Genomic DNA, 22,769 nt, shown 5'->3' with positions numbered 1-22,769 from the left:
ACCTATCGGTATTTGTGAGGATGTGCCCGTTGTTGTAGCTAATGTTACTATTTTGACTGACTTTGTTATACTTTAAATGCCCGAGGACGACAACATGTCAATTATCCTTGGTAGACCCTTCTTGAATACTGCAGGGTGATACGTCCATCTTGTATTATGCTTTTATATCGATATTTATTGCATTATGGTCTGTTAGTACACATTATGTCACAATACTTATGCCTATTCTCTCTTATTTTACAAGGTTTGCATGAAGAGGGAGAATGCCGGCAACTGGAATTCTGGGCTGGAAAAGGAGCAAATATTAGAGACCTATTCTGCACAACTCCAAAAGTCCTGAAACTCCACGGAAGTCAGTTTTGGAATATATAAAAAATATTGGGTGAAGAAAGCACTAGAGGGGGGCCACCCACCATCCACGAGGGTGGGGGTGCGCCCTACCCCCCTGGGCACGCCACCTATCTCGTGGTCGTGGGCCCCCTGGCAGGCCTCCGATGCCCATATTTTGCTATATGACGTCTTTCGCCCTGGAAAAAATTAGAAGGAAGCTTTTGGGACGAAGCGCCGCCGTCTCAAGGTGGAACCTTGGCGGAACCAATCTAGGGCTCCGGCGGAGCTGTTCTGCCGGGGAAACATCCCTCCGGGAGGGAAATCATCAACATCATCATCACCATCGATCCTCTCATCGGGAGGGGGTCAATCTCCATCAATATCTTCACCAGCACCATCTCATCTCAAACCCTAGTTCATCTCTTGTGTCCAATCTTTGTCTCAAAACCTCAGATTGGTACCCGTGGGTTGCTAGTAGTGTTGATTACTCCTTATAGCTGATGCTTGTTGGTTTATTTGGTGGAAGATCATATGTCCAGATCCTTTATGCATATTAATACCCCTCTGATTATGAACATGAATATGATTTGTGAGTAGTTACGTTTGTTCCTGAGGACATGGGAGAAGTCTTGCTATAAGTAGTCATGTGAATTTGGTATTCGTTCGATATTTTGATGAGATGTATGTTGTCTCTCCTCTAGTGGTGTCATGTGAATGTCAACTACATGACACTTCACCATTATTTGGGCCTAGGGGAAGGAATTGGGAAGTAATAAGTAGATGATGGGTTGCTAGAGTGACAGAAGCTTAAACCCTAGTTTATGCGTTGCTTCGTAAGGGGCTGATTTGGATCCATATGTTTCATGCTATGGTTAGGTTTACCTTAATACTTCTTTTGTAGTTGCGGATGCTTGCAAGAGGGGTTAATCATAAGTGGAATGCTTGTCCAAGGAACGACAGTACCCAAGCACCGGTCCACCCACATATCAAATTATCAAAGTAACGAACGTGAATCATATGAGCATGATGAAAACTAGCTTGACGATAATTTCCATGTGTCCTCGGGAGCGCTTTCCTTTATATAAGAGTTTGTCCATGGTTTTCCTTTGCTACAAAAAGGATTGGGCCACCTTTCTGCAGCTTGTTTACTTTTGTTACTTGTTACCTGTTACAAATTACCTTATCACAAAACTCTTTGTTACCGATAATTTCAGTGCTTGCAGAGAATACCTTACTGAAAACCGCTTGTCATTTCCTTCTTCTCCTCGTTGGGTTCGACACTCTTACTTATCGAAAGGACTACGATAGATTCCCTATACTTGTGGGTAATCAAGACTCTTTTCTGGCGCCATTGCTGGGGAGTGAAGCGCCTTTGGTGAGTGGAATTTGGTAAGGAAAAATTTATATAGTGTGCTAAAATTTACTGTCACTCGTTACTTTGGAAAGTAATCCTTTGAGGGGCTTGTTCGGGGTATCTTCACCCCGACCAGCAGAGCAAAGAGTTTCTCCTCAACCTACTGAACCTACTGAAAATGTTTACTTCAAAATTCCTTCGGGTATGATAGAGAAACTGCTAGCTAATCCTTTTATAGGAGATGGAACATTGCATCCCGATTTGCACCTAATCTATGTGGATGAAGTTTGTGGATTATTTAAGCTTGCAGGTATGCCCGAAGATGTTATCAAGAAGAAGGCCTTCCCTTTATCTTTTAAGGGAAAGGCATTGACATGGTTTAGGCTATGCGATGATATTGGATCATGGAACTACAACCGATTGAAATTGAAATTTCATCAGAAGTTTTATCCTATGCATCTGGTTCATCATGATCGTAATTATATATATAATTTTTGTCCTCTGAAGGAGAAAGTACTGATCAAGCTTGGGAGGCTTAAGTCATTGTTATATTCATGCCCCAATGATGAGCTCTCAAGAGAAATTATTATTCAAAAAATTTATGCTCGGCTTTCTCCCAACAATCGCTCCATGATCGATACTTCTTGTACTGGTTCTTTTATGATGAAGACTATTGAATTCAGATGGGATTTATTGGAAAGAATTAAATGCAACTCTGAAGATTCGGAACTCGATGAAGGTAAGGAGTCAGGTATAACACCTAAGTTTGATTGTGTTAAATCTTTTATGGATGCCGATACTTTTCATGAATTTAGCACTAAATATGGACTTGACTCTGAGATGGCAGCTTCTTTTTGTGAATCATTTGCTACTCATGTTGGTCTCCCTAAGGAGAAGTGGCTTAAATATCATCCTCCCATTGAAGTAAAAGTAGTATAACCTATTAAAGTTGATGAAAAGACTATCACTTATAATGTTGATCCTATTGTTCCTACCGCTTATATTGAGAAACCACCTTTCCCTGCTAGAATAAAGGATCATGCTAAAGCTTCAACTATGGTTCGTAAGATTAATACTAGAACACCTACACCCCCTGAGAAAATAAAAGTTGAACCTAGTGTTGCTATGGTTAAAGATCTCTTATCCGATAATATTGATCGGCATGTTATTTACTTTTGTGATGAAGCTGCTAGAATTGCTAGACCCGATACTAAAAATAAACATAGACCTGTTGTAGGCATCCCTATTATTTCTGTTAAAATAGGAGATCATTGCTATCATGGCTTATGTGATATGGGTGCTAGTGCAAGTGCAATACCTCATTCTTTATACGAAGAAATTATGCATGATATTGCACCTGCTGAGATAGAAGGTATTGATGTTACAATTAAGCTTGCCAATAGAGATACTATTTCACCAGCTGGGATTGTTAGAGATGTTGAAGTCTTGTGTGGGAAAGTTAAATATCCTACTGATTGTCTTGTTCTTGGTTCCCCACAAGATGACTTCTGTCCCATTATATTTGGTAGACCCTTCTTGAATACTGTCAATGCTAATATAGACTGCAAAAAGGATATTGTTTCAGTTGGTTTAGGGGATATGTCTCATGATTTTAATTTTGCTAAATTTTGTAGACAACCCCATGATAAAGAATTGCCTAGTAAATATGAAATTATTGGTCTTGCTTCTATTGTCGTGCCTCCTAATGATCCTTTAGGACAATATTTGCTAGACCATGAAAATGATATGTTTATGAATGAAAGAAGGGAAATAGATGAAGTATTCTTTAAACATGGACCTATTTTGAAACACAACTTGCCTGTTGAAATTCTAGGGGATCCTCCTCCACCCAAGGGTGATCCCGTGTTTGAGCTTAAACCATTACCTGATACTCTTAAATATGCTTATCTTGGTGAAAAGAAGATATATCATGTTATTATTAGTGCTAACCTTTCAGAGCAAAAAGAAGAGAAATTATTGAAAACTCTGCAGAAGCGCCATGCTGCTATTGGATATACTCTTGATGATCTTAAGGGCATTAGTCCCACTCTATGCCAGCACAAAATAAAATTGGAGAAAGACACTAAACCGGTTGTTGATCACCAACGACGGTTAAATCCCAAGATGAAAGACGTGGTAAGAAAAGAAATAGTAAAGCTTCTGGAGGCAGGTATAATTTATCTTGTTGCTGATAGTCAGTGGGTAAGCCCTGTCCATTGTGTCCCTAAGAAGGGAGGTATTACTGTTGTTCCTAATGATAAAGACGAATTGATCCCACAAAGAATTGTTACAGGTTATAGAATGGTAATTGATTTCCGCAAATTAAATAAAGCTACTAGAAAGGATCATTACCCTTTACCTTTTATTGATCAAATGCTAGAAAGATTATCCAAACATACACATTTTTGCTTTCTAGATGGTTATTCTGGTTTCTCTCAAATACCTGTGTCAAAAGAGGATCAGGAAAAGACCACTTTTACCTGCCCTTTAGGTACCTTTGCTTATAGATGTATGCCTTTTGGTTTATGTAACGCACCTGCTACCTTTCAAAGATGTATGACTACTATATTCTCTGAATTTTGTGAAAAGATTGTTGAGGTTTTCATGGATGATTTCTCTGTGTATGGAACTTCTTTTGATGATTGCTTAAGCAACCTTGATCGAGTTTTGTAGAGATGTGAGGAAACTAATCTTGTCTTGAATTGGGAGAAGTGCCACTTTATGGTTAATGAAGGTATTGTCTTGGGGCATAAAATTTCTAAAAGAGGTATTGAAGTTGATAAAGCTAAAGTTGATGCTATTGAAAAGATGACGTGTCCTAAGGACATTAAAGGTATAAGAAGTTTCCTTGGTCATGCCGGTTTTATAGGAGGTTCATTAAAGACTTTTCAAAAATTTCCAGGCATCTAACTAATCTCTTACAAAAGATGTTCCTTTTGTCTTTGATGATGATTATGTAGAAGCATTTGAAATACTTAAGAAAGCCTTGATTTCTGCACCCATTGTTCAGCCACCTAATTGAAATTTACCCTTTGAAATTATGTGTGATGCTAGTGATTATGCTGTAGGTGGTGTTCTAGGACAAAGAGTTGATAAGAAATTAAATGTTATCCAATATGCTAGCTATTAAAACACTAGACAGTGCCCAGAGAAATTGTGTTACTACTGAAAAAGAATTTTTAGCAGTTGTGTTTGCTTGTGATAAGTTCAGACCTTATATTGTTGATTCAAGTAACTGTTCACACTGATCATGCTGCTATTAAATATATTATGGAAAAGAAAGATGCTAAACCTAGACTTATTAGATGGGTTCTCCTACTACAAGAATTTGATTTGCATATTATTGATAGAAAGGGAGCTGAGAACCCCATTGTAGACAACTTGTCTAGGTTAGAGAATGTTCTTGATGACCCACTACCTATTGATGATAGCTTTCCTGATGAACAATTAGCTGTCATAAATGCTTCTCGTACTGCTTCATGGTATGCTGGTTGTGCTAATTACATTGTTGCTAAATTTATACCACCTAGTTTCACCTATCAGCAAAAGAAAAAGTTTTTCTATGATTCAAGACATTACTTCTGGGATGGCCAACACCTTTATAAAGAAGGAGTAGATGGTGTTATTAGACGTTGTGTACCTGAGCATGAATAGGAACAGATCCTACACAAGTGTCACTCCGAGGCTTATGGAGGACACCACGTTGGAGATAGAACTGCACATAAGGTATTGCAATCCGGCTTTTATTGGCCTACTCTTTTCAAGGATGCCCGTAAGTTTGTCTCGTCTTGTGATGAATGTCAAAGAATTGGTAATATTAGTAGACGTCAAGAAATGCCTATGAATTATTCACTTGTTATTGAACCATTTGACGTTTGGGTCTTTGATTATATGGGACTTTTTCCTTCCTCTAATGGGTATACACATATTTTAGTTGCTATTGATTACGTTATTGAGTGGGTAGAAGCTATTCCAACTAGTAGTACTAATCATAACACCTCTATTAAGATGCTTAAAGAAGTTATTTTTCCGAGGTTTGGAGTCCCTAGATACTTAATGACTGATGGTGGTTCACATTTTATTCATGGTGCTTTTCGTAAAATGCTTGCTAAGTATGATGTTAATCATAGAAGAATTGCAGCTCCATATCACCCACAGTCTAGTGGTCAAGTAGAAATGAGCAATAGGGAGCTTAAATTTATTTTGCAAAAGACTGTTAATAGATCTAGAAATAATTGGTCCAAGAAACTTGATAATGCATTATGGGCCTATAGAACTGCATATAAAAATCCTATGGGTATGTCTTCGTATGTAACATCCCAAGTTTTCAATTTGGAATTTTATACATTAGATCATCATTGCATATCATATTTATTTGCATTTTGGTTGATCCTAGAAATTCTACGCAACTCAAGGACCCTCGAAGAGAGTTGGGGATTTCATTATTTTCATATTTGAGTTTTCTCAAATTTTGAAAATAGGATCATTTGATTTTATTTATTTTATCTTCAATTATTTCTATTATAAAAATATGAGAGAGGGAATAAAATGTGTTTCCCAAAATAAAGAAATATTGAGGATTTAATAATAAAATCAAATAAGATTTTATTTTGGATTTATTTGCTATTTTATTTGAATTTAGGAAAATGCGCATTTTTCAAAATTGCATTTAGGCCCCACATAAATGTTCATCCTGTGCGGCTTGATTTTAGAAGCCGGGGAAAATTTATTTCGGGATTTTTGGAGTCCGTTTAGTATTCCTTTTGTTTGTTTTTCTGCGCGTAATAATTTTAAAAAAAAGAGCGAACCGACTACGGGCCGTGTTTGGCCTGGACTCCTCAGGGGGGGGGGGATTTATATGGCGCGCCCCAGGGCCCGAATCATCCCAAGCCGCCGCCACCCTAACCCTAAGCCGCGCCCGAGCCCAGCCGCCGCCGCTGCCGCCGTTTTGTTTAGAAAAACCGTTCGGTTTTTTCGTCGGTTTTTTTAGATCCGTTTTTTTAGATACATCTTTTTTCGGTTTAGTTAATTAGCGAGGATTTGCTCGTTCGTTCATTTTAACGAACGCGTTCATTGTTTAGATCCAGATAACGAACGTTCGTTCATTAATCTGTTCATCGTTTTTCTTTTTCTCGGATTTATTCCATGATTTTTCTGATCGCGATTTCTGATCCCATTTTCGTTTTAGTATAACTTTTCGCTCGTTTATCGGAATCAGGCGATTCAAGCGCCTGGTGTTTCGTCTCGAAACCATATTTCCGTTTAACCAACTCAAACAAGTTTTTGCCTCTGTAAAATTTGAACTAGATCTAGAATAGTAAATGAAGCTTGTTTCTTTTGCCGTTTGTCTTTCGTTGCTTCGTTCGATTTAGTTCTTTTTGCCAACCGGAGTTCTTGAGTTGAACTTTCTGGTTAGATCTCTTATTTGAGTTTTACCTGTGCATTAGTTGAGTACTTATTGTATGCTTGTTTGTTTGCGATAGAGTACCCAGAGTGTGCCGCTTGCTACTTCGAATCGCTAGGTTTTGCCGGTCATCAGCAAGGCAAGTAACACTTTGATCATACCTCCTACTACCCAGTTTTATTGCATTAGACCAATCCTCACACATTGCATGATTAGGGTATAATTAAATTGTGGGTTTTGGGAAGTAGATGAGGGAGTACCTATTACCTGTGTTATTATCTAACCCTTGGGAGTTACTTATACGTTTGCTTATATTGCCATGCTATGCTAGTAGACGTGGATTGGGTGAGTGTATCCATGACAGATGTGAGATTGTTAAATTAATGGTTTATCTAAGGTGGCAACTTAAACACACATCTGCGTGGATTGAGGCACCTGGGTATTCCAGCGATTGCCTATATTTCTTTTGGACCGCCACCCAGGCTCAAAGGGATCATGAGATTATTCATACTAGAAACTTTCGTGTGCAGCCACAAGCTACTATGGGCTCTAGCAAAGTTGATTAAGTTGTGCGAACTCTTACAGTGGTTGACTAGCAGATGTAGGGGAAAGTAGGTGTAACGGTCTACCCGATCGTAAGGTGCTAGCGCTTCTAAAAGACTATGTCTCGGTCATCCGTTTCTCAAACACCATGTAGTGCGAGAATCCCAACGGAGGAGATCGAGTCTTGTGGGGAAAAGTGCGCAAACCTCTGCAGAGTGTATAAACTAATCATGGTTAGTCGTGTCCCCGGTTATGGACATCTTGAGTATCTAGTACTTGGATTATCATGTGAATCTCATCATGTTACTCGAATTAATTTGTTGGGTTTTTTATGATGATGTTTAATTGGGATTGAGAGGGTGTCTACACTCTCAATGTTTAACAACCATCATGATAGTTAAATAAAATTTATTCCTTTGTAGTAGGGAAAAATTGGCTTTACACAAAATTGTAACCATAGAGCTTTCCACCAGCCAAATATGCATGTAGTATAGCCTTATTTTTTCATTGCTCTCTATGTGTTACATTGCCAGCATATTCCATGTGCTGACCTATTTCGGGCTGCAACGTTCATGTTGCAGACTTTTCAGATGACGAGTAAGGTGCTTTTAGGTCATGGTTCTATACTCAATGATGCCATTGGAGTTGATGGACTCACTTATCTTCCAAGCCTTCCGCTGTTATCGTTATTAGATGGCCGTATGCCATATTTATTGTAATAAGTTCTCTTTTGAGACACTCGATGTAATAAGTGTGTGATTGCTACTCTGTTATAAATCCTTCAAGTACTGCGTGGTGTCAACATTACTGATCCAGGGATGACACTGGAGCACACAGATTGGACCGTTTGAGGTCTGGTCGCTACAAGATGGTATCAGAGCACACACTCACTGTAGGACACGACCACTAAGCTAAAGCCCTAGATCACTACTCACTCTTCTCATTCTGACTTCTCATCTTTTCTACTCTTTTAGGATGGCGGATGCAAGGAACAAGTTCACACAACTGGATGAAGATACTGTCGCATCCCTAGCTTTACCTTGGCCTTGGACTAGCTTGGTTGTTGCATCATGTTTAAATTCAAATGAAATTTGAATTGGGGAATTTTCAAAGCCTCAGAATCCTTTTAAAAATGATCAAGATAAAATTGCTTCAAATAAGTCCAAGAAATTGTTCTTGTTATCCTCTGGAAATATTGACAGAGGTAAAATCCAAACCAATATTTTCGGTGTCTCAGAAACATTTATTTTGGGCATTTGAATTAAATCAATAACTATTTGAATTGGATTTATATCTACTATTAAATAAATATAGGTCCAATAATTCTGAAATATTTTATGGAGCTTTGGTTTAATTCTTTTAGCTTCTAAAAATATTTCCAGAAGCAACAAAATTGAATTAGTTTCAAAACCAAATTCAAAACAAACCTGCAAAACAGAAAACAGAACAGAATTAGAAAAAAACTGAGAGAGGAAAAACCCACCTGGCTTACTTGCAGCCCACCTGGCCTGGCACTGCTGGCCCAGCCCACCAGGCCCTCCACTGTCTTCAACCTCCTGCCAGTGGGCAGGAGTGCGTGTGGCCGCTGTGCGCGCCCACGCGCTCCGCGCCACCTCCTACTTGCCGACGAGTCCCTGGACGCGTGGACGATTTTCCCCGTGTCTTCACGATCTCGCTGACCCCCTCTCACTCTCTCTCGAGCTCATCCCCCTCCTCTGCTCTTTCTCCCTCTCACCACTGTCGCCGCTGTTCGCCGTACCCAAGGCCACCAACCACCCCTCGCCCTGCCACTGAGCCTAGAAGCTCCGCCGCGTCGTCCTCGACCTCCTTGCTGAGCTACGCAACGCCGAACGCTCCGGAGCCTCACCAACACCGCCGTCTCCGTCCTCGGGTGCCGGAGATCCCCGCCGACATTTCGCCGGACCCCGTGTCTCCCTTGCCTCTCCAGCAGCACCAGAAGAACCGCAGTGAGCCTCTGCACCGTTTTCCCCATACCCCGTCACCTAATTCACCCTCCAGCCGCCATTCCTATCGAAGCCGTGAGCTCTTCGCTGCCGGTGATGGTGCAGACGAGGCCATGCGCACTGCAGCCCGTGTCCGAGAACTCCATCGTGCTCAGCATGCTCCCCGTAGCACATATCACCCCACCGTCGTCCTCCCCGTGCACCACAATGCGATCCCGCGCGCAACCGAACTCCGGCCGCTGCCGCGAGGTTGTTTCCGGCGAGCTCCAGTCACCCCACGACCTCCCACCTGCTCCCCTGGATGCGGGCGAGCAAGGGCTATGCCCTGGTGCCCTCGGCACGTGCAGCCGATGCCCGTAGCGCGTTTCTGGCGTGCCTCCGCCGCGCTGGATGGTCGCCGGCGGACTAACCCCGGCCGTGCTGACGTGGCCAGGTTAATTAGGCATTAACCACCTCTTAATCAAACCCAAGAGTCACAGACAGCCGGGCCCCACCTCATAATTAACCAGATGGTTATTCCCTGCTTTAATTAAGCTAATGCTTTGACTCGCCACCTCAGCGTTGACCTGGCCCCACTAGTCAGCCTCTGTTCTTGCCCTGTTACACTGACGTGTGGACCCCACACGTCACGTTTGACCTGGACCGCGCCCTGTTGACCTGCTGACATCATGATGATGCAGTGCTGACGCAGTAAAGTTTTCTAGAATTAAAATAAATCAGAAATGATTTATAAATTTCAGAAAATACCCCAAACTTCTAAAAATCATAGAAAATCAACCGTAGCTCAGAATTAAATAAATTATATATGGAAAATTATCAGAAAAATTCAAGGAATCCATCTGTACCATTTTCATGCATGTTTGAACAATGTTTGTCCTCTGTTTTGGACAAAACAAATAAAATGCATTTAAATAATCATATATGGAGTTGGAATTTGAATCATGTATTCAAACCAACTTCATTTAAATCATAGCTAGATGCATTAGCTCAAATCACAACATATTGCCATGTCATGATCATACATCATATTGTGGCATTGCATTGATTGTGTTCTTTCTTAGTTGCCGGTGTTTATCCCCTCTCGATAGACGTGGTTCCGACGATGTGATCGATGACACCGATGAAGAACTATACTATCTTCAGAAGTGCCAGGCAAGCAAAACCCCCTTGTTCATTCCGATACAATCCCACTCTCTTGCTCCTGCTCTCTTTTACTGCATTAGGACAACACCGATTCAACTGTTACATGTTGCGGTAGTTGAACCCCTTTCCTCTGCATGACCTGTCATTGCCACAGTAAATAGATGAAACCCACTAGCATGAGTAGGAGTTGTTTGAGCCCTTATGTGCCTACTCATTCATGCTTGTTTGTCATGACTGCTACTGCTTAGAGTTGAGTCAGGTCTGATTCATCGGGGATGAATTGGAATGGTGTTGAACATGTCCTGAGTTCTGTGTTTGTGATCCATGAACAGTTACTACCACACATTGGGTTCCGGTAACTCGGCCCCTCTCAGCTTATTAATCAACTCGATCTCTCTCCAGGAGTTGCAACTAGTTTCTGGTGTTTGTAGGTAGTGTTAGTAGTCTACCAAGTGGCACCCCATACAGGTGGGCTTGGGACAAACTAGGCACAGTGGCACGGTGTACCAAGTGGAACCTGGATGGTGGGCTTGGGAACCCTGCTCACATCATTTGGGGCCATGAGCGACACCCCGGCCGGATCTCCTTGCGGATGGAACCTGAATAGGCAATAAACCCGGACTAGAGACTTGTTGGTTAGTCAGGTCGTGGCCGACTCCCTCGCCCAGCTTCCGTTTGAAGGTTGCCGAGGTACATGACGTGTACAGGGCGATAAGTGGCAAGAGCGTGTGTGAAGAAGTACACCCCTGCAGGGTTATCATTATCTATTCGAATAGTCGGATTCCTCGAATATGGAAACTTGGACCCCTTGCATAGTTCATAGACAAGTGAAAGTGGATACTCTAAAATGCGCAAGATAAGTGTGAGTGCTATGGATGGCGTTCTCGCAGGGAGACGGGAGCGGATCCATAGTGGTGTATTGGTATGGTGAATTTGTGGACTCGTGTGCGCCACCTCAAAAGAGTTACTTGCAGTCGTAGTTCAGGTTAGCCACTGAGTCAAAGCTGGCTTGCTGCAGTCAAACTCCACCACCCCTTATTGATACTGATGCATATGTAGTTAGTTCTGATGTAAGTCTTGCTGGGTACATTTGTACTCATGTTTGCTTAATTTATGTTTTGCAGAGAGATGTCAGTCTCGCTAGTAGTTCCACGTGGACCTCGACGTTTAGCTTGATACCTCAGCTACGATCTTGTGCCCTCGGCAGGATCTTGTAGATAGTCAGGCTTCTCAGCCTTTTTCATTTGTAGATGTCTGTACTCAGACATGTTAAGCTTCCGCGTGTGCTTTGACTTGTATGCTCTGAATGTTGGGTCATGAGACCTATGTTTGTAATATCTCGCTCCTTGGAGCCTAATGAATAAATACTTGAGTAGTAGAGTTATGTTGTGATGCCATGTTGTATTACACATATCGAGCATATTGTGTGTATAATTGAAATGCTTGGTATGTGTGGGATCCGACAACCTAGTTGTTTATCCTTGGTAGCCTCTCTTATGGGGAAATGTAGTCTTGTGCTTCCATGAGCCATAGTAGTCCGCTACAGCCCGGTTCACCGGAGTCCTGCTAGACCAGCACTACTGCTCCGGAACACTTGACTGGCCGGCATGTGATTCCCTTCGTTCCTGTGTCTGTCCCTTCAGGGAAATGTCATGCGGTGACATCCAGAGTCCTGCTAGCCTGCTACAGCCCGGATTCCTGGATTCCTGTTAGCCCAGTTGCTACGGCCCGGATTCACACGCTGCTGACCGACATGCTCTATGTTGATTCATGTATGCATGTCCCCATATGTTAGTGCCACTTTGGGTTCGCGACTAGTCATGTCGGCCCGGGTTCTCTGTCATATGGATGCTAGCGACACTACCATATACGTGAGCCAAAAGGCGCAAACGGTCCCGGGCCATGGTAAGGAGACACCCGTGGGAATACCGTGCGTGAGGCCGCAAAGTGATATGAGGTGTTACAGGCTAGATCGGTGTGACTTAGAATCGGGGTCCTGACAGCTTTGGTATCAGAGCCTGACTGCCTGTAGGTTTAGCAAGCCAAACTGGTCGAAGTTGTGTCTAGAAATGCTTTAGTTATATAAGGGAATTGATTGTGGAAGGGAACGTAAGGCTCTTTTTACTCCTTATCCTCATGACCTTCTGATCTGAGTCATCTTATCTTTTTCTACGGGGTTAAGAACTAGGCTTCTCTTCTATCTCTCAGGATGACGTGTTACTAAACCGTAGTTGCCTAGGAATGTTGAGTTTAAGCCTCAGTTCAGTTCCTACTACTTCATTGTGTTCATAGCTGGCCTCAGAGCCTTGATATTGTGATGTTGAGTGGCTATGCCACCATTTTTGTAGGATGTCTCAAATATTTTTGAGAATTTACAGCCGTTATGCTGTCCGAGTCATCCCAGGTTTCTAAATAGTCTGATGCATTTGCAAATCCCTTCTTTCCATTCCCAATGTTTTTTTGGGTGAGTTTAACCACACTAATCGGTGAGTTGAGGTACTCTGTTGCCTCGACATTATGTTGGAGCTATTATTATGACCCTAGGTGTCATAGAGGATCACCTAACAATCTAGCCATGTTTCGTATTCCTAGTGTGATGATTCTGGCCACCATTCTCGAAAGCATCCCGTGATGCCACTTAGTTGGTAGCCATTCTATTCCTGGGTTCTTGAACCCGAGATTCACCCCACTTACTTCATGTTGATAGTGTTTGCTAGTTCCTTTAGGTTATTAGTAACCTTTGAGTTAGTCCTCGAGGTCCGTGGTATTTCCTTCTTCTGAATACTACGACCCATTTATGGCAGAAGTTTGTTGAAACCAAAAGATCACAACAAAGTGCTCTTGATGAGCTCTCCATTCTTATTGTGACTCTGCCAATTCTACCTTCTGCATGGGTTATCTGGAAGAAAGTTGTTGAACTTTGCTCGACATGCTAATCCATGAATCCACCACTCGGAAAGTTATATGTTCCTTGAGTTGTCCCTCTTTAGTTGTCTTGTGACCTTCGTCTATCAATTGATAGTCAAGAGTATGCGTGCATTCATTCATCGATGCCTATCATTCGTGTGGTTCGTTAAGCTATTCTACTACAGAATGACTAGGAGAAACAAACTCCAGCACCTCATCCATATCTAGGATTGGGTCAAAGCAATTGTATTCCATAGATTAAGAATGCTAATCCAGCTTCTAGTCTATTCTACCTTGGAGTGTTACCATCTTTCTGTCAGGAGTGTCATGAGAATTGCACCACTTCCTTGACGCAGTAATACTTCTTGCCATCATTGTTCATTCCTCGGTTCCGTGTTATTGTAATCAGAATGCCGACAAGTGTACTGTGATGTGCGAAATCAATACTCCTAGCAACTCCGTTGCTTGGTAGTTAATGGACAATACTCTCAATCTTAGCGTGCTGGTTATTGAATCATCATCCTAAGATTGATCATGCTACCTAGTCCATATTTCCGGGTGCACTCATCGACCAAGGAGTTAGGATTGTGACAATCCCTTGCTCCTTGATCATATTGTCTTGCCTGAAAAGAAAGATTGTTCTCGAGCTTAATAACATATCGGTGGTTCGTGATTTTCCGAATATCTTCTCGGAAGTATTACCAGGTTGTCACCTGACCACTATGTTGAGTTCGTGATCATGTTGGTTTTCCTCCAAACCACCCATTCTCCAAGAATCTGTGTTGGATACCCTGAGATAGTTGGTTAAGGTAAACAACAACTTGGAGAGTTGGAAGATGAAAGCTTGTCCGACTTAGTTCATCACTATCCTTGTGTGTGTGTGTGTGTTGAAGAAAGATGATATCTTCATCGACCGATCCCCGTGATCAGCTGTTGAATCTATTATCTTGTCCAAACCTTGATTTCAGTGTGGGCTATCGTCAAATCAAATCAGAACCAACGATGTTCATAATGTTGTCTTACTTGTGGTTGTCCCTCGAGCATGCACCATTATATCTTTCGGGTCTGACCAATGCTATCACCTTGTTCATATGATTTTGGAATTCCATTTATATGGAAACCTAGATGAATTGTTGTTGAGCCCATCGACAACATCCTTGTCTTCTCCATGATTTTGTTGGATATTAAGATAGTGTTGGAAACTTTTGTAAGCATTATCTTCATGTCCCGTTCATGAAATACATGTTTGGTGTAAGAAGTGACTTTCTCCAAGTTCACGTGCATAGGTGCAAGTTGCCGCCATGAATTCGAGAAAGATTGTTTTTGTTTCCTTTGGAATCGTCCCAAGTCAGTCATGTACGTGTGAAGTATTCTATAGTCTGATAGACTGATCATCTTCATTCTATAAGTATCCCTAGCACACCAAGCCACTAATTGATTTGTTCAAGGAGAAGAAGTCTCTTCTTAAGAGCAAGACTTATACAAGGACTTCGATATCCTTGTTGATGGTTCCCCACCTGAACTCGGTAGTGTTTATATTATAACACTACTACGTGGTCATGCTTGTCTGGGACAACATGTTCACATGTGTTAGCAGAACCAGCTCATGTTTTGGAGCTTACTACCTTAGTCCATTTCCCGAGAATCTCGCAATGTCATCTCGTCGATTTGTGTTGCAAACTTTCATTTATCTCTCTAGACTGGATGAGTCTGGAATATTCTGACACCAACCAGATCTGAATCTCAGGCAGATATGATGGTTGGAACGTTTCCCGAGAACTATAATATTGGTCTCTGTGTAACTCGGTAAAGTGGATGTCGTGGCCAACGCACCAGCCGGAAGACCTATTATTGTAGTACCTTTATTGAGGAAGTTGGCCACCTCCCCATAAGGATCTCGTAGGATTTACTTCCGTAGTTATTCCTTATGGATTCCTGTGCTCCCGAAGTCTGACCTTTACTTGATGGCCATGTTGATGCTTTTAAGCATTGACCGTGGTACCTAGTACATCAAGGAGAACATTAGAAGCGGATTTCTAAATGTCTCTCGGTCGATCATCCAGATTTGCTTCTTTGGCATTACTAAGGAAAAATCTGAGAAAGTGATGTCCTCCTTTGCATCTGCATCCTCCATCACCGTTTATCATGGTAGTACGATGTGTTGCCAGGATCCTTGGCACGGATGTTGGTAAAACCTTGATGAATACGGAAATGCTCAAGTTCTTGAGAGCACGCTCAGTCATTGGGTTATATCCTCGGTATCAATTGGAACGTGCCTTCCGTTGCCGAGTGTCCTATAACTCTAGTTTCCTCTCCAAACTAAGTATGTCATTCTTTTGAATTCATTCAATTGATCAATTGTGATTTTCCTTAGGCTGGTATAGAGAGTTTCAATGATCTCAGTATCAAAAGTAATTCTTTTTGCCACTTAAGGGAATAATTCTACGAGTCACCTTCCCCGAGGTGTTCCATTATGGTATCATGGGCAACTTAACTCCTCGCTACCTTGAAACCCCCCCCCCCCTCACCATCTATTTAAGCGTCGAAGTGTTGCTACCAACTTGAACCTTCGTCATCTGTTTCACTCCATCCCTCTAGATGTATGCTTCGTGTCTCATCTCGAGAGATGTTGCTATGTCTCGTTCTGTGAGCTGATCGTCAGTTGCTCGATCTTTGAGGAGATCAGTTCCATAGAATTTCTTTCTGTCATCATCGTGTTGGATGAAGTTCTCAGAGCATGATGTTGAGACAAGATCATGATCGGATCAACGTTCTTATGAGGCGCAACCTGGATCGTGAAGATTGTGTTAGTTTGCGTTCCCCCTTCCATCTTACCCTACGCTTGAATCTCAGGACGAGATTTTTGTTTTAGTGGGGGTGAGTTGTCACATCCCTAGCTTTACCTTGGCCTTGGACTAGCTTGGTTGTTGCATCATGTTTAAATTCAAATGAAATTTGAATTGGGGAATTTTCAAAGCCTCAGAATCCTTTTAAAAATGATCAAGATAAAATTGCTTCAAATAAGTCCAAGAAAATGTTCTTGTTATCCTCTGGAAATATTGGCAAGAGGTAAAATCCAAACCAATATTTTTGGTGTCTCAGAAACATTTATTTTGGGCATTTGAATTAAATCAATAACTATTTGAATTGGATTTATATCTACTATTAAATAAATATAGGTCCAATAATTCTGAAATATTTTATGGAGCTTTGGCTTAATTCTTTTAGCTTCTAAAAATATTTCCAGAAGCAACAAAATTGAATTGCTTTCAAAACCAAATTCAAAACAAACCTGCAAAACAGAAAACAGAATAGAATTAGAAAAAAAACAGAGAGACGAAAAACCCACCTGGCTTACCTGCAGCCCACCTGGCCTGACACTGCTGGCCCAGCCCACCAGGCCCTCCACCGTCTTCAACCTCCCGCCAGTGGGCAGGAGGGCGTGTGGCCGCCGTGCGCGCCCACGCGCTCCGCGCCACCTCCTGCTTGCCGACGAGCCCCTGGACGCGTGGACGATTTTCCCCGTGTCTTCATGATCCCGCTGACCCCCTCTCACTCTCTCTCGAGCTCATCCCCCTCCTCTCCTCTTTCTCCCTCTCACCACCGTCACCGCCGTTCGCCGTACCCAACGCCACCGACCACCCCTCGCCCTGCCGCTGAGCCTAGAAGCTCCGCCGCATCGTCCTTGACCTCCTCGCTGAGCTACGCAATGCCGAACGCTCCGGAGCCTCACCAACACCGCCGTCTCTGTCCTCGGGTGCCGGAGATCCCCGCCGACATTTCGCCGGACCCCGTGTCTCCCTTGCCTCTCCAGCAGCACCAGAAGAACTGCGGTGAGCCTCTGCACCGTTTTCCCCATACCCCGTCGCCTAATTCACCCTCCAGCCGCCGTTCCCACCGAAGCTGTGAGCTCTTCGCCGTCGGCGATGGTGCAGACAAGGCCATGCGCACTGCAGCCTGTGTCCGAGCACTCCATCGTGCTCAGCACGCTCCCCGTAGCACATATCACCCCACCGCCATCCTCCCCGTGCACCACAACACGATCCCACACGCAACAGAACTCTGGCCGCCCCCGCGAGGTTGTTTCCGGTGAGCTCTAGTCACCCCACGACCTCCCACCTGCTCCCCTGGATGCGGGTGAGCAAGGGCTATGCCCCGGTGCCCTCGGCACGTGCAGCCGATGCCCGTAGCGCGTTTCCTGCGTGCCTCCGCCGCGCTGGATGGTCGCCGGCGGACTAACCCCGGCCGTGCTGACGTGGCCAGGTTAATTAGGCGTTAACCACCTCTTAATCAAACCCAAGAGTCACGGACAGCCGGGTCCCACCTCATAATTAACCACAGGGTTATTCCCTGCTTTAATTAAGCTAATGCTTTGACTCGCCACCTCAGCGTTGACCTGGCCCCACTAGTCAGCCTCTGTTCTTGCCCTGTTACACTGACGTGTGGACCCCACACGTCAAGTTTGACCTGGACCACGCCCTGTTGACCTGCTGACGTCATGATGACGCAGTGCTGACGCAGCAAAGTTTTCTGGAATTAAAATAAATCAGAAATGATTTATAAATTTCAGAAAATACCCCAAACTTCTAAAAATCATAGAAAATCAACCGTAGCTCAGAATTAAATAAATTATATATGGAAAATTATCAGAAAAATTCAAGGAATCCATCTGTACCATTTTAATGCATGTTTGAACAATGTTTGTCCTCTGTTTTGGACAAAACAAATAAAAGGCATTTAAATAATCATATATGGAGTTGGAATTTGAATCATGTATTCAAACCAACTTCATTTAAATCATAGCTAGATGCATTAGCTCAAATCACATCATATTGCCATGTCATGATCATGCATCATATTGTGGCATTGCATTGATTGTGTTCTTTCTCAGTTGCCAGTGTTTGTCCCCTCTCGATAGACGTGGTTCCGACGATGTGATCAATGACACCGATGAAGAACTATACTATCTTCAGAAGTGCCAGGAAAACAAAACCCCCTTGTTCATTCTGATACAATCCCACTCTCTCGCTCCTGCTCTCTTTTACTGCATTAGGACAACAGCAATTCAACTGTTACATGCTGCGGTAGTTGAACCCCTTTCCTCTGCATGACCTGTCATTGCCATAGTAAATAGATGAAACCCACTAGCATGAGTAGGAGTTATTTGAGCCCTGATGTGCCTACTCATTCATTCTTGTTTGTCATGCCTGCTACTACTTAGAGTTGAGTCAGGTCTGATTCATCGGGGATGAATTGGAATGGTGTTGAACATGTCCTACTGTGTGTGAGCTAAGTGTGTGAACACGATTTGGTAAAGGTAGCGGTGAGAGGCCATGTAGGATTACATGGTGGGTTGTCTCATTGCAGCCATCCTCAGGAACTGAGTTCTGTGTTTGTGATCCATGAACAGTTACTACCACACATTGGGTTCCGGTAACTCGGCCCCTCTCAGCTTATTAATCAACTCGATCTCTGTCCAGGAGTTGCAACTAGTTTCTGGTGTTTGTTGGTAGTGTTAGTAGTCTACCAAGTGGCACCCGGTATAGGTGGGCTTGGGACAGACTAGGCACAGTGGCACGGTGTACCAAGTGGCACCCGGATGGTGGGCTTGGGAACCCTGCTCACATCGTTTGGGGCCATAAGTGACACCCCGGCCGGATCTCCTTGAAGATGGAACTCGAATAGGTGATTAACCTAGACTAGAGACTTGTTGGTTAGTCAGGTCGTGTATGACTCCCTTGCCCGGCTTTCGCTTGAAGGTTGTCGAGGTACATGACGTGTACAGGGCGATAAGTGGCGACAGCGTGTGTGAAGAAGTACACCCCTGCAGGTTTATCATTATCTATTCGAATAGCCGGATTCCTCAGATATGGAAACTTGGATCCCTTGCATAGTTCACAGACAAGTGAAAGTGGATACTCTAAAATGCGCAAGATAAGTGTGAGTGCTATGGATGGCGTTCTCGCAGGGAGACGGGAGCGGATCCGTAGTGGTGTATTGGTATGGTGAATTTGTGGACTCGTGTGCGCCACCTCAAAAGAGTTACTTGCAGTCGTAGTTCAGGTTAGCCACTGAGTCAAAGTTGGCTTGCTGCAGTCAAACTCCACCACCCCTTATTGATATTGATGCATATGTAGTTAGCTCTGCTGTAAGTCTTGTTGGGTACATTTGTACTCACGTTTGCTTAATTTATGTTTTGCAGTGACATGTCAGTCTCGCTAGTAGTTCCACATGGACCTCGACGTTTAGCTTGATACCTCAGCTACGATCTTGTGCCCTCGGCAGGATCTTGTAGATAGTCAGGCTTCTCAGCCTTTTTCATTTGTAGATGTCTGTACTCAGACAAGTTAAGCTTGCGCATGTGCTTTGACTTGTAAGCTCTCAATGTTGGGTCATGAGACCTATGTTTGTAATATCTCGCTCCTTGGAGCCTAATGAATAAATACTTGAGTCATAGAGTTATGTTGTGATGCCATGTTGTATTTACACATATTGAGCATATTGTGTGTATGATTGAAATGCTTGGTATGTGTGGGATCCGACAACCTAGTTGTTTATCCTTGGTAGCCTCTCTTATGGGGAAATGTAGTCTTGTGCTTCCATGAGCCATAGTAGTCCGCTACAGCCCGGTTCACCGGAGTCCTGCTAGCCCAGCACTACTGCTCCAGAATACTTGACTGGCCGGCATGTGATTCACTTCATTCTTGTGTCTGTCCCTTCGAGGAAATGTCACGCGGTGACATCCAGAGTCCTGCTAGCCTGCTACAGCCTGGGTTCCCGGAGTCCTGTTAGCCCAGTTGCTACAGCCCGGATTCACACGCTGCTGACCGACATGCTCTATGTTGATTCATGTATGGATGTCCCCATAAGTTAGTGCCACTTTGGGTTCATGACTAGTCATGTTGGCCCAGGTTCTCTGTCATATGGATGCTAGCGACACTACCATATATGTGAGCCAAAAGGCACAAACGGTCCCGGGCCATGGTAAGGCGACACCCGTGGGAATACCGTGTGTGAGGCCGCAAAGTGATATGAGGTGTTACAGGCTAGATCGGTGTGACTTTGAATCAGGGTCCTAATAGATACACCCTTTGGACGTCACTTGAAGGAAGTCACTAGATATTTGAACATCGGAGTACCAAGCTTCACCGGGACCCACAACGCCACTTTACCTGAAGAAGAGCGCTGGATGATTCAAGTTCAAGTTCCAGGAAGGACGTTCATGCCAGTCACCAAACCCATAGAATTTTCCTTTGATGCACCAACCTGGAGTCTAGGAAAGAGCATGGCAGCTCACATCGCCATGGGATGTATTGGAGAAGTTTACCGCAATGATCTCAAGGATACTATCTACCAGATTTGTGGGCGCCGAGATGAGCAATGGGAGATGATCAGCACCAAGAAGGATAGATCAATCGCAGCTTTTATCCAGGAGTTAAACTAGCACATTCGACGACAAGAGGACCAGATGTGCGCAGATATGATAGATCTGAAGAAGGCAAGGACAAGAATCACGGAACTGGAGGAAGAACTCAAGGCTACACGTGAAGATTATGAAGGGGAAATCGAAGTACTAGTGGAGAAGAATGACGATCTGATCATGAAGATCGGAATATTTATGGGAGGCCCTACACCAGTAGAAGAAGACGAAGAACCCAAGGAGATTCGCCCGAAAGACTACATCATCATCGATGACACCGACTCGGATCCAGATGATAGCGATGATGACTATGTTGATGAAGCTGGAGCAGATATCATGGAGTCTGCAACCGAAGAATATTTCTCGTAGACCACCCCAACTGGGAAGTACAATTCTGGAGCTCAGCAGAAGCCACGTTTTACCCCTAGACTGGGAGGACATTTTTAGCATACTCATGGAGGAGGTAGCTCGCACAATCATAATGGCCCCAAGAATGGTAATGGGAATGGAGGAAGCAATGGCCAGAACCGTACCAACCCATCAACCCCAGCCAAAAGAGACCTGAGCCAGGTCACTTGCTTTAAGTGCCAGAAGACCGGATATTATGCCAATGAATGTCCTGAATCCCAGAATGGAATTGGCAATGGAAGCTCTGGGAAGAAGCCGAACCCTTTCAATAGGGGACAGGTGAACCACGTTAACGTGGAGGAGGTTGAAGAGCAGCCGGATGCAGTAACCGGTAAGTTTTTGGTTAAGACATTTACTGCAATCGTTCTTTTTGATACTGGTGCATCGCATTCATGCATATCATGGGGACTTGTGGATAAGTATAACCTGCCCACTAAGGTTCTTAGAACACCCATGTTAGTAAGCTCACCAGGAGCGGAGTATATGGCCAGTAAGGAATGTTTTCAAGTGCCATTGAGTATAGGTAGGCATGTGTTTCCCTTGGATTTAATCATATTGGAATCACAAGGTTTGGATGTAATTATGGGTATGGATTGGCTGTCGTGTATGGAGGAAACATCGATTGCGCCAGTAAGTCAATTTTGCTTACCACCCCAGAAGGAAGAAGGATCAAGTATGTATCCCGACATGTGCCTAAAAGGACTCAAGTAAATTCGTTAACAGGAGTTGTGCAGGAGGAAGTACCAGTAGTGAAGGATTTCCCTGATGTATTTCCAGAGGAGTTGCCAGGCATGCCACCGGATAGAGACATTGAGTTTTTGATTGAGCTTTTGCCAGGCACAGGACCAATATCTAAGAGACCGTATAGGATGCCTGCAACGGATTTGGAGGAGATTAAGAAGCAGATTAAAGAGTTACTGGATAAAGGTTATATTCGCCCAAGTTCTTCACCTTGGGGATCGCCAGTAATTTTAGTGGAGAAGAAGGATGGATCGTTAAGGATGGTTGTTGATTATCGAGGATTGAATGAAGTAACAATCAAGAAAAAGTACCCACTACCAATGATCAATGATCTGTTTGATCGATTGCAAGGAGCTAAGGTATTTTCTAAGATTGATCTGTGATCAGGATACCATCAGTTGAAGATTCGAGAACATGATATACCTAAGACGGCTTTTACCACCAGGTATGGGCTGTACGAGTACACCGTTATGTCATTTGGCCTGACTAACGCACCGGCATATTTTATGAACATGATGAACAAAGTGTTTATGGAGTTTTTGGATAAAGTTCGTC

The sequence above is a fragment of the Triticum urartu genome, chromosome 7 (assembly GCF_003073215.2).
Source record: "Triticum urartu cultivar G1812 chromosome 7, Tu2.1, whole genome shotgun sequence".
NCBI lineage: Eukaryota > Viridiplantae > Streptophyta > Magnoliopsida > Poales > Poaceae > Triticum > Triticum urartu.
This window is presented reverse-complemented; position numbering follows the sequence as displayed.